General features: G+C 48.1%; 1 protein-coding gene across 6 annotated transcripts in view; it reads left to right on the forward strand.

Annotated features, from left to right (window-relative positions):
- Window positions 1-12,883, forward strand: part of FAM210A (family with sequence similarity 210 member A) — a 50,818-nt gene that overhangs the window by 10,558 nt on the left and 27,377 nt on the right. For 5 of the 6 annotated variants that reach the window (XM_077270133.1, XM_077270132.1, XM_077270131.1 and 2 more), the window contains exon 2: window positions 9,730-9,840. The gene's annotated coding sequence lies outside the window, so the exon portion shown is untranslated. Of the gene's footprint in view, window positions 1-7,847; window positions 7,923-9,729; window positions 9,841-12,883 lie in introns of those variants that run through there. The other variant, XM_077270136.1, reaches the window with a different exon arrangement.

Here is a 12,883-nt window from a genome sequence, read left to right on the forward strand (position 1 = left end):
TTACTGAGATAATGACTTGGGTTTTCATTGGCTTCAAGCCGTAATCATCAGCGTCGGGCTGGAGCACCTTGGGCTCACCGAGAAAATCATTCTTTCGGCCCAATGTGTCATTGGGAGTGCCGCATTGGCCGCCATTAACGCACGCAGCTCAGGATATATAAAGCTGCTTATTGGCCCCTGACAACACGCCCCCTGAAGAAGCATTGAGCGAAACGCCCGTTGGGGTCTTCCCTGTCCACGTCTGCCTTAGCTTGGGCTATATATTCTCTTGGACCACTTGTTTACTCTCAATAGTCGTATCCATTTCACTTCACCCAGTATGGGATTCACTTCCATTGGTCTATAGGGTTATATTTTGAAAGTATAGGTTTTATTTGGCTAGTGCACTTTGTTTTTCCAATTAATGGGGTTCCACATGGCTCTTGCCAATGGTACTTGCATGTATGGCTATATTAAGTTATTAACTGCACAATACACTTTGCGCTCTATTACGGTATATTTATTCTTACCTACCTATTCTGATGTGATTTGATTACCCTGTGGTTTTTTCAGCCATACTTATTCACACACACACACACACACACACACACACACACACACACACACACACACACACACACACACACACACACACACACACACACACACATATATCCCATATACCATAGAGTGGGTTGTATGCATGTAATAATTTCCTAGATTGCCAATGGCTTTTAAAGGGAACCTGTCACCCCCCCCCCCCCCCCCCCCCCGCCCAGGCGTTTGCAACTAAAAGAGCCACCTTGTGCAGCACTAATGCTGCATTTGGACAAGGTGGCTCTTTTAGTTATGCGCCCTGCTCACGCTGAAATAAACACTTATAAAATGTGCCTCCTCACACTGTGAAATCGCCAGGGAAGCGGGCCTTTCCTTCCTAATCACACGCAGCACAGCCGTCATTCCTACCCCCTTGGCGCCGGGTGCCGCCTCCTCAGTATTGTTTGAATCTGTCCCGGAGCCTGCATTGTTATGTTATCCCTTGGGCATGCGCAGTTAGCGCTGCCTGTCTTCTGACATAATTTGATGTCAGGCTGACTCCGCCTGTGCGGCCGCGCTGCCCAAGATCCCGCCCCACAGTGTCTTCTGATTTATTCTCACTGTGGGGCTGGGATTACTGGGCATGCGCAGTGCATATCTTCGTCTCTCACTCATCTCCCTCCGCCTTCTTCAGACTGCGGCGTCAGCTGATCCCTAATCGCCGTCGCATGTGGATCCCTGCATCTCCGCTTCGGTCCCAAGCTGCAGGGATCGCAATCAGGGTTTTCCGCCCTTCAGGGGCCCACCACCGGGGCCCCGATTCAGCAGCATTAGCGGGCAGTGTTAGCCACTCTCAGCTGCGGGTAACGCTGCCCGCTATTAATATGAAATGGTATTCACTCCTCTCCACGCCCATGGGGGCGTGGGGAAGCGTGAATATTCATTTCTCTTTAGCAGCGGACAGGCTCCTGTCTCTAGCTGCTGCTCTCTGACACTGGGAGGCTCCCTTGACTCTGGAGCTGTGGGGGCCCTAGGCAGCTGCTGGCCAATAAGCCAGCATGTGTCAGTGCCATTGGAGAATCATTACGACCAGTATGACCCTGATCAACATAAACAGAAATAAACACTTGAAATCGATCACTCTGTTTGTAATGGTTCTATATAATATACAAGTTTCACTTTTTGTATTGGAGAACTGAAATAAAGTAATTTGTAAGGGTATGTGCACACGTAAGAATTTCTTGCAGAAAATTCCTGAAGAAAACTGGACATTTTCTGCGTGTTTTGCGCGTTTTTTCCGGATCTTTCCCAATACATTATATAGCAAAAAAACCACAAAATTAATGAACATGCTGCGTTTTTTACCGCAATGCGTTTTTTCCGCGGGAAAATGTGCACAAAAATTGCAGAATGCATTCTAAATGATAGTATGCATATGTATGCGTTTTTATCGCGTTTTCTCCTTCGCCACATTGGGGGACACAGGACCATGGGTGTTATGCTGCTGTCACTAGGAGGCTGACACTAAGTTGAGACAAAAAGAGTTAGCTCCTCCCCGCAGTATACACCCTCATGCTGGCTTCCAGAGACCCAGTTCAAGCTCAGTGTCTGTAGGAGGCACACTGGATTTCAATCTTTTTTACCGGACGAAGGGGCGACGGAACCTTTCAAGGCTCCGATCTCCCCGAACCAACAACAGGCGAGCACGGGAGTTTTACCTTTCCGTATCCTCTCCTGCGACGTGGGATGCCACTGCCTGAGCTGATTCTTTGGGGGCGACGGGCCCCTTTCAAGGGACCGATCTCCCCCCCTCCTTACAGACGAGCACATGGAGTGTCCTCCACATATCCTCTTCTGCAGCCAGGCCTATTGCCGGACATTCTGCCCTGCCCACCAGGTTTTACCCTCGGCTGTTCAGAAGCTCATTTTCATTGTGGCGTCCGTGCAGCCCCCACTGCATCACCACTGAGAAAGCGGATGATGGAAGGAGGCAGACGGTTTCTCTCCACCCCCCTCTTATGGGGATGGTGGATAGAGGCTCCCTCAACCCTGCACCATCCTAACCACCCTGGGCACAGCTAACCTGCTGCAAGCTGCTCTGCAATTCCCCTCCATTCGGGGTAAGTGCCACCTGGGGGGGGGGGGGTCGGTCGTTCCGGCTGTTCTGGAGGGCTCATTTTTCAGGGTCTCCACAGGGCTCCTAGGCGCTCCGCGCGCCGGGCCGAGGCCATAAATTTAGTCCCCGGCTTCGGCCTAGTGCGGGCGACATCCCGATAGGCCCCGCCCACCGTTCGCATCATCCTGCGGCTCCGCCCCCGGTCCTGGCGCTTCTCGCTCTCTGCGAGATTACCCTCTCAACCCCCGGCGGCCATCTTTCTTTCACTGCACACCGCAGCTCCAGCTACCCTGCACGTGCCAGCGTTTTTCCTTTTTGGACGCCGGTCGTCTAATCCATCAGCGCCGCCTCACCTCTTTGCGGGACACAGGACCCGGGTAAGGAGACCACGTTAGGTGCTTCTCTGCAGCGTTTCCCTCGCTTCCATACTGTATAGTCCCTGAGGACTGTTACTTATATTGGGGTACATCATGTCGCAGTCAAGGGCCAAAAAGATCATCAAGGTGCATACCACCTTTTTCACTGCGTGTACCACCTGCCAGGCTCCACTCCCTCGGCCTCAAAGTTCCCCTCTCTGCTCAGCCTGCGATGCCCTATGTACCCAGGAGCCCTCTGCCGCCACCGACCCCAGTGTATCTAGCCCCCCTGAGTGGGCCGCGTCACTGTCACAGTCCATGGATTCTTTAGCCAAAGCGATTAAATCCCTTCATGACCCCTCTGGGGAGCGGGGTACTCTTTTTCATGGGTTAAGAGATCCCTCCATAACAGGGGAATCGTCGGCCAGCAGGGGCCGCTCTCACCGGAAGGCGGCACGGTCATCCAAAAAAACGGATCCGCACTACCTCTCCTGAGCTTTCACCACATAATTCAGCCTCTGGTAGCTCCACTTCTCGCTCACCCTCTCCAGGGGCCCGTAGCGACCACGACTCCGAGTATGAGTCTGATGCATCCTTAGATTCGGATACTCCGGAGTTTAGATCTACTGTTGACTCCCTCATCGAGGCAGTCAATCATGCACTAAAAGTGGACGATGACCCGAATTCCGCTCCGGACCATTCTGTCTCCTTTACTAGAACCAAGCGTTCCCATAAGGTGTTCGCCTCCCACCCAGATTTCCTGGATATAGTCCGGCGACACTGGGAGCGTCTGGATAAGCGTTTTACGGGCAAAAAGGCCCTGGAATCGAAGTATCCCTTTTCTGCAGATCTTGTTAAAGATTGGACGGAACCTCCACTAGTAGATCCTCCGGTATCGCGCTTGGCTACCAAAACGCTCTTATCCGTACCTGATGGTGCTTCAATTAAAAATCCCACAGAACGCCAGCTAGACTCCCTAGCTCGCTCAGTGTACGAAGCCTCGGGTTCCTCTCTACCTCCTTTCTTCGCTGCGGCTTGGGTTGCCAAAGCAATGGTTTTCTGGGCAGATGCCCTTGCAAAATCCATTCAGGAACAGGACCTTCCGTCTCAGGCGGGAGACCTTGGCAAACAAATTGCCATGGCTGGAGATTATGTGATGTATGCGTCTTTAGACGCAGCGGACTGTGCAGCAACTGCGGCTTCAAACGCCATCACCATTAGGAGAGCTATTTGGCTTAGAGAGTGGCGTGCAGATTCCTCCTCAAAAAAGTCTCTGATTTCCCTTCCTTTTCAGAGCGGACGCCTCTTTGGAGAAAAATTAGACCAGCTTATTTCCGATGCTACAGCAGGGAAGAGCAAGTTCCTCCCGCAACACAGGCCTAAAGCTGCCTTTCAGCGCCAACAATATTTTCGTTTTCGGCCCTTTCGCAGTAGCCCATTCTGGTCCCATTCCGCTGCCTCGTCCAGATCAGAACGATCCCCACGCACAGACAGAGACTCTCGACCTTCATACAGGCCGAATCAGTCCTGGCGAGGAAAGCCTAGGCAACCTAGAACCAGAGGGTCCAGGCCTGCCAGATTCCCTTCGCAATGACTCGGGGACTATTCCAGTCGACACCTCCAAAGTAGGCGGACGTCTTTTTCAACAAGTCTGGCTTTCCGTCGTCCACAACGAATGGGTCAGAGATCTAGTGTCTTCTGGTTACAATATAGAATTCTCCGCCTCCCCTCCAGCATGCTTTTTTCCCTCTCGTCTCCCAAGTTCGGGGGCCCAATCTCACGCTCTTCACCGCGCCATCGAATCCCTCCGCCACAACGGGGTCATTGTTCCGGTCCCAGAGATTCAGAGGTTTTTACTCAAACCTCTTCGTCGTTCCGAAAAAGGACGGGATGGTGCGCCCTATTTTGGACCTAAAGCTCCTAAACAAATATGTAAAAGTTCGGCACTTCAGGATGGAGTCCCTTCGGTCGGTCATTTCCTCAATGGAGACAGGCGAGTTCCTAGCATCAATAGACATCAAAGATGCTTATCTTCATATCCCAATCTTCCCGCCACATCAAAAGTTCCTCCGTTTCGCCATCCAAGAGGACCACTTTCAATTCACGGCCTTACCCTTCGGCCTTGCCACTGTGCTCAGGGTATTCACAAAGGTCATGGCGGCTATCATGGTCATTCTTCACTCCCGAGGAGTGGTCGTGTTGCCATACTTAGACGACCTCTTGATAAAAGGTCCGTCTTATCAGGCCTGCGAAGCAAGCGTCTGCATTACCTTGGATTTTTTCGCGCCTGGGCTGGTTAATCAACTTGGACAAGTCCTCCCCGTTCCTGCCCGACTGATCTCCTTCCTAGGCATGATCCTGGACACGTCAAAGGGACTGGTCTTGCTCCCTCGGTCGAAGGCCCAAGAGCTTCAGCAGGGAGTTCGGACGCTCTGTCATCCTCGTCCACGGTCCATTCGGTTTGCCATGAGGATCCTGGGGAAAATGGTGGCCGCAATAGAAGCGGTTCCCTTTGCTCAACTCCATCTCCGCCCCTTGCAACAGGCTCTGCTGGACAATTGAGATAGGAGCCCCTTATCCCTCGATCGGCCATGTCCTCTGTCCCCACGGATCAGGCAAGACCTCACATGGTGGACGCTGGGATCATCTCTCCTCCAGGGGAGGTCTTTTCTCCCGATCCACTGGCTGGTGGTAACTACCGGCGCCAGTCTCCTCGGTTAGGCAGCGGTGTTTCGACACCACACTGCCCAGGGGCGTTGGACAATTCGGGAGTCGAGGCTCCCTTTAAACATCCTGGAGATTCGAGCGACCAGACTCGCCCTGAGACATTTTCATTTCCTGCTCGCGGGTCACCCAATTCGAGTTCAATCGGACAACGTCACAGCGGTGGCGTATATAAACCATCAGGGGGTACCCGCAGCAGGGCGGCTTTGCAGGAGGTCTCCCACATTCTCCGTTGGACCGAGGCCAACCACTCCACCATTTCCGCAGTGCACATTCCAGGCGCCGAGAACTGGGCGGCGGATTTTCTCAGCCGTCAGGGCCTCGCCTTGGGGGAGTGGGAACTCCATCCAGAGGTTTTCCAACAAATCTGTCTTCGCTGGGGAACTCCGGACGTGGATCTGATGGCGTCCAGACTGAACGCCAAAGTTCCCAACTTCATAGCACGTTCTCGGTATCCCCAGGCCATCGGAGTGGACACACTGGTATCCCCGTGGCATCGGTTCCAACTCCCGTACGTGTTTCCTCTGCTTCCCTTACAGCCGAAGGTGATCCAAAAAATCAAGACGGAGGGGGTTCCGGTGATTCTTGTCGCCCCGGATTGGCCACGTCGCGCATGGTACGCGGAGCTCGTTCAACTCGTATCCGATTTCTCCTGGTGGTTACCAGACCGTCCAGATCTGCTTCGCCAAGGGCCGATCTACCACCAGAGCTCCGGTGCCCTACGTTTAACGGCGTGGCTGTTGAAACCTGATTCTAACTCAAGCTGGTTTCTCCCAGCAGGTCATTCCCACCATGATAAGTGCTCATAAAGCGTCTTCCGCTTGCATCTATCACCGCACCTGGAAAACCTTCTTCTCATGGTGCAGGCTCCGAGGTCGCCCTCCGTTTGTTTTCTCAATCCCTACCATTTTGGATTTTCTACAGTCCGGCCTGGATTCTGGCCTGGCGCTCAGTTCCCTCAGAGGTCAGATCTCAGCGTTATCTGTGTTGTTCCAACGTAAGATCGCTGCCAACTTGCAAGTCAGGACCTTCATTCAAGGGGTCTCCCACGTGGTACCCCCCTACAGAATGCCGTTAGAGACCTGGGATCTCAATTTGGTTCTGAGCGTTCTTCAGCAACCTCTGTTTGAACCTCTGCAGGACGTCCCGCTAACTGTCCTCTCCTGGAAGGTTGCCTTCCTTGTGGCAGTAACTTCTATCAGACAGGTCTCAGAGTTGGCCACTCTATCTTGCCGGGCCCCTTTCCTTGCCTTCCACCAGGACAAGGTAGTCCTATGCCCATTTCCGGCTTTTCTCCCTAAGGTGGTTTAATCCTTTCACCTTAATGAAGATCTCATTCTTCCCTCCTTCTGCCCACAGCCAAAACAGAGTCGAAAAGGCCCTTCACACCCTGGACGTGGTACGGGCCCTTAGGAGGTACATTTCCAGAACTGCTCATTTCCGCAAATCAGACTCCCTCTTTGTGCTACCGGAGAGTCACAGAAAGGGTTTATCCGCGTGTAAGGCCACGATAGCCAGATGGATCCGGTCTGCTATTCAAGAATCCTATCGGGTCAGGGGCAGTCCTATCCCGGCGGGGATTAGAGAACACTCCACTCGGTCGATGGGTGCTTCCTGGGCCATCCGGCACCAGGCAACGGCGGAGCAGGTTTGCAAGGCCGCAACGTGGTCTAGCCTGCATACTTTCACAAGACACTACAATGTCCACATTCAATCTTCTGCGGATGCGGCCCTTGGCAGACGTATTCTGCAAGCGGCCGTCGCGCATTTATAGTCAGATGGTACACAGTTATTTGGTTGTATTGTTTCCCACCCAGGGACTGCTTTGGGACGTCCCATGGTCCTGTGTCCCCCAATGTGGGGAAGGAGAAATAGGGATTTTTGTGTACTCACCGTAAAATTCTTTTCTCCGAGCCACTCATTGGGGGACACAGCACCCACCCTGTTAGCCTGTTCGGCTCGTTACCTTTTTAGTTCTTGACTTTCTCTGACATGTTATACTCTAATGTTATGTAATATATTATTATTATTATTAATCTCCTACTGCTTTTGCACTGAACTGGGTCTCTGGAAGCCAGCATGAGGGTGTATACTGCAGGGGAGGAGCTAACTCTTTTTGTCTCAACTTAGTGTCAGCCTCCTAGTGACAGCAGCATAACACCCATGGTCCTGTGTCCCCCAATGAGTGGCTCGGAGAAAAGGATTTTACGGTGAGTACACAAAAATCCCTATTTTATAGCGAAAAAAACGCAACATGTGCACACAGCCTAATTGTATTTGTAAGCAGCTTCTTTACTGCCAAGAGAGCAGGTTTTGTGTGCAGAAAAAAACACAACGTGGGAACATAGCCTAAATCTGCTGCATTTCTGCAGTGGAAGTTGTACCAATAAAAGAAATGATGCTGCAGGATCTTACTGGATTTCCGTAAACTTGAGGGTAAGTTCACACTAGGTGTTTTTCAAGCCTTTTTTTTCTGCAGCAAAATGTGATCTCTCGGCAAGAAAGAAGCTGTAGAAAAAAAGCATGTTTTACTTGTGTTTTTTTGTTGTTGCTATTTTGGCATGCTAGATTTGTCTGTTTAGTGTTAAAATAAAAAGTCTTATTCTATAGAATCAGGTTTTGGCACAAAAAAAGCAAATCCTGATAGCTGTGGGGTTTTTTCAACGGTTTTTTTTTTCACCATCCATTTCAATGGGTGAAAAATGCTGAAGTAAGTGACATTCTACAGTGTGCAAAAAAAACATGCAATGCACAAAATCCTGAATACAAAAAAAAAGTGTGCGCATGAGATTTCTGAAATCTGATAGCCTAATAGTATCAGCAAAGTCTATGTGCACACGATGCGGATTTGCTGCGGATCCGCAGCGGATTTTTTCGCACAAACGCTGCAGATCCGCACTGTGATTTACAGTACCATGTAAATCAATGTAAAAAATCAGAAAAATCAGTGCGGAATTGCTGCGGATTTCAAAGAAGTGCATGTCACTTTTGTGCGGATCTGCAGCGTTTCTGCACCCCTCCATGATAAAAATCCACAGTGGCAAAAACTGCACAAAATCCGCATCAATTCCGCCGCAAATCATCACAAAATCCGCATAAAAACTGCGGCAAATCCGCGGCTGTGGATTCTGCCAGGAGATGCTGATTTTGTGCAGAAAATTCTGCACTTCTTTTCCTACGTGTGCACATAGCCTAAAACACCACTGAAAATTTGCACAAAACTGCAAAAACGCCGAGTGTGAATTTAGCCTAAAGGTACCGTCACATTACGATGCCGATCGCTGCAGCGTCGCTGTGTGGTCGCTGGAGAGCTGTCACACAGACAGCTCTCCAGCGACCAACGATGCCGAAGTCCCCGGGTAACCAGGGTAAACATCGGGTTACTAAGCGCAGGGCCGCGCTTAGTAACCCGATGTTTACCCTGGTTACCATTGTAAATGTAAAAAAAAAAACAGTACATACTCACCTTCTGATGTCCGGCAGGTCCCTGGCCGTCTGCTTCCCGCACTGACTGTGAGCGCCGGCCGTAAAGTAAAAGCAGAGCACAGCGGTGACGTCACCGCTGTGCTGTGCTTTACGGCCAGCACATTTTTACCAGCACAGTTTTTACCATATTGTGTGCTGAAAAATGGGGAAAAAAGTTCCAAGTGCACTGAACTTGAAACAATAGTACCATTCCACAACTGTTTTTTGGATTTTTTTTTTACTATGCTTACCAAATGCTAAGATTGACCTGCCATTATGATTCTCCAGGTCTTTACGAGTTCATTGATACCAAACCTGTATAGGTTGGTTTTTATTTAAATGGTTTATGGTCCGTTTTTTGTTTGTGTTGGTTTGGCTTTTTTACAGACGAGGATGACAAATGCAGCCTGTCTTCATTTCTCCATCGCTATAATGCTTGAACCCGGTTATTTTAATACTCAAAATATAATAAAAGTTTTTCTTAACATTTTTATACTAATATTTTATACTAATATTTTTATTTGGTATAATTTTTTATTTTTTTTCTTCTAGGAATCGTTCTTGATTGCACAGTATGTTGGTCTCGTGTTCAGCAAGTTTATGACAGCACGTTGTGTTCTTGGTTTTCCTTTACTGGCTATATTTTATAGATGGTCAGATCAGGTAAGAAATGCTGTCCACTCATCGATCGTCCTTATCGTAACCGAGATTACATACTGTAAGCAATAGATTACATAAAGCAATGCTACCATTTTCCTTGTTTTATGATAGGGGTACATATAGGGGAGTGTTTTGAGTAGGGGCAACATTTTCTTATCCGCTTGCCAAACTGTTGCACCATGAGCGGGGGCAAATAGAGAGATTTTTCGGCACCATTATCCAAATTCAGATCCCGGGTAGGCTATGTTTAGGTAAACATGCTAAATTGTGAGCCTATCGCTTTGGGTGCAGAAAAGTAATGTGTTTCATAATGGAAACTAGCACTGTCTGGCACAATGGATATCACTAGGGTTGAGCGAAACGGGTCGTTCATTTTCATAAGTCGCCGACTTTTGGCAAAGTCGGCGTCTCATGAAACCCGACCCCTGTGTGGGGTCGGCCATGCGGTACGCGATCTAGGCGCGAAAGTCGCGTTTCGTATGAGAGAGAGAGAGATTTAAAAAAAAAATATTAAAAAAATTTCTTCATTGGGAGAGAGAGAGAGAGAGAGAGAGAGATTTTTTTAAAAAATAATATTAAAAAAATTTCTTCATTGGGTTTCGTGTTTTGGCCGAAACCTACACTCAACTTTTAAGACAGTCGGGTTTCACAAAACCCGACTCGACCCTAAAAAACTTAAGGTCGCTCAACCCTAGATATCACTAGTACATGCAGTCAGTAACTTACTTTTCGAAAGAAAAATGCCTGTACGATTCTGCTAGTTAGAAGTTAAGATGTATATAGTGCCTTGCAAAAGTATTCGGCTCCCTGGAACTTGTCAACCTTTTCCCACATATCATGCTTCAAACATAAAGATACCAAATGTAAATTCTTGGTGAAGAATCAGCAACAAGTGGAACACAATTGTGAAGTTGAACGAAATTTATTGGTTATTTTAAATTTTTGTGGAAATTCAAAAACTGAAAAGTGGGGCGTGCAATATTATTTGACCCCTTTAACTTAATACTTTGTTGTGCCACCTTTTTGCTGCGATTACAGCTGCAAGTCGCTTGGGGTATGTCTATCAGTTTTGTACATCGAGAGACTGAAATTCTTGCCCATTCTTCCTCGGCAAACAGCTCGAGCTCAGTGAGGTTTGATGGAGATCGTTTGTGAACAGCAGTTTTCAGCTCTTTCCACAGATTCTCGGTTGGATTGAGGTCTGGACTTTGACTTGGCCATTCTAACACCTGGATACGTTTATTTGTGAACCATTCCATTATAGATTTTTCTTTATTTATGTTTCGGATCATTGTCTTGTTGGAAGACAAATCTCCATCCCAGTCTCAGGTCTTTTGCAGACTCCAACAGGTTTTCTTCATGAATAGTCCTGTATTTGGCTCCATCCATCTTCCCATCAATTTTAACCATCTTCCCTGTCCCTGCTGAAGAAAAGCAGGCCCAAACCATGATGCTGCCACCACCATGTTTGGTGTGTTCAGGGTGATGAGCTGTGTTGCCTTTATGCCAAACATATCATTGGCATTGTTGCCAAAAAGTTCGATTTTGGTTTCATCTGACCAGAGCACCTTCTTCTACATGCTTGGTGTGTCTCCCAGGTGGCTTGTTGCAAACTTTAAACAACACTTTTTATGGATATCTTTGAGAAATGGCTTTCTTCTTGCCACTCTTCCATAAAGGCCAGATTTGTGCAGTGTACGACTGATTGTTGTCTTATGGACAGACTGTCCCACCTCAGCTGTAGATCTCTGCAGTTCATCCAGAGTGATCATGGGCCTCTTGGCTGCATCTCTGATCAGTCTTCTCCTTGTTTGAGATTTTAGAAAGTTTAGAGGGACGGCCGGGTCTTGGTAGATTTGCAGTGGTATGATACTCCATCCATTTCAATATGATTGCTTGCACAGTGCTCCTTGGGATGTTTAAAGTTTTGGAAATCATTTTGTATCCAAATCCAGCTTTAAACTTCTCCACAACAGTATCACGGACCTGCCTGTTGTGTTCCTTGGTCTTCATGATGCTCTCTGTGCTTCAAACAGAACCCTGAGATAATCGCAGAGCAGGTGCATTTATACGGAGACTTGATTACACACAGGTGGATTATATTTATCATCATTAGGCATTTAGGACAACATTGGATCATTCAGAGATGCACAATGAACTTCTGGAGTGAGTTTGCTGCACTGAAAGTAAAGGGGCCGAATAAAATTGCACGCTCCACCTTTCAGTTTTTGATTTTCTACCAAAATTTAAAATATCCAATAAATTTCGTTCAACTTCACAATTGTGTTCCACTTGTTGATTCTTCACCAAAAATTTACATTTGGTATCTTTGAAGCATGATATGTGGGAAAAGGTTGAAAAGTTCCTGGGGGCCAAATACTTTCGCAAGGCACTGTATATACTGTATATATACAAACACAATGATGAGTGTATATGTATATATATAACACACACACTATGAGCATTCCTTGTGCAGGAGTCTATTGCATTTTTTTTCTAAATACAACTCGTTCTAAGTGCATATCTTTTTCCACCATCTGCCCAAAAGTCTGAATAAAATGCTACAAGTGTGTGAGGGAAGCCTTAGGCTATGTGCACACGTTGCAGATTCTCTGCGGATCCGCAGCGTTTTTTTGCGGTGCAGAAACTCTGCAGATCCGCAATTGATTTACAGTACAATGTAAATCAATGAGAAAAAAAAAAAGCTGTGCACACGTTGCGGAAAATCCCACTGCGGAAACGCTGCGGTTTAAAAGAAGTAGCATGTCACTTCTTTTTTGCGGATCTGCAGCGTTTTTGTACCCATTCCATTATAGAAAACCGCAGGGGTAAAAAACGCAGCAAATGTGCAGAAACGCACAAAAAACACTGCAGATTCGCACAAAAAACGTGACAAGTCCGCAGCTGTGTTTTCTGCCAGGAGAGGCTGAATCCGCACCAGAAATTCCTGAGGCTAATCCACAACGTGTGCACATAGCCTTAGGGTTTATGTGCACATAACAGCTTTTTCTGGTGGATTCTGCACAGAACCCACCTGAAAAAGCGC

The sequence above is a fragment of the Ranitomeya variabilis genome, chromosome 6, assembly GCF_051348905.1.
Source record: "Ranitomeya variabilis isolate aRanVar5 chromosome 6, aRanVar5.hap1, whole genome shotgun sequence".
Taxonomy (NCBI): Eukaryota; Metazoa; Chordata; class Amphibia; order Anura; family Dendrobatidae; genus Ranitomeya; species Ranitomeya variabilis.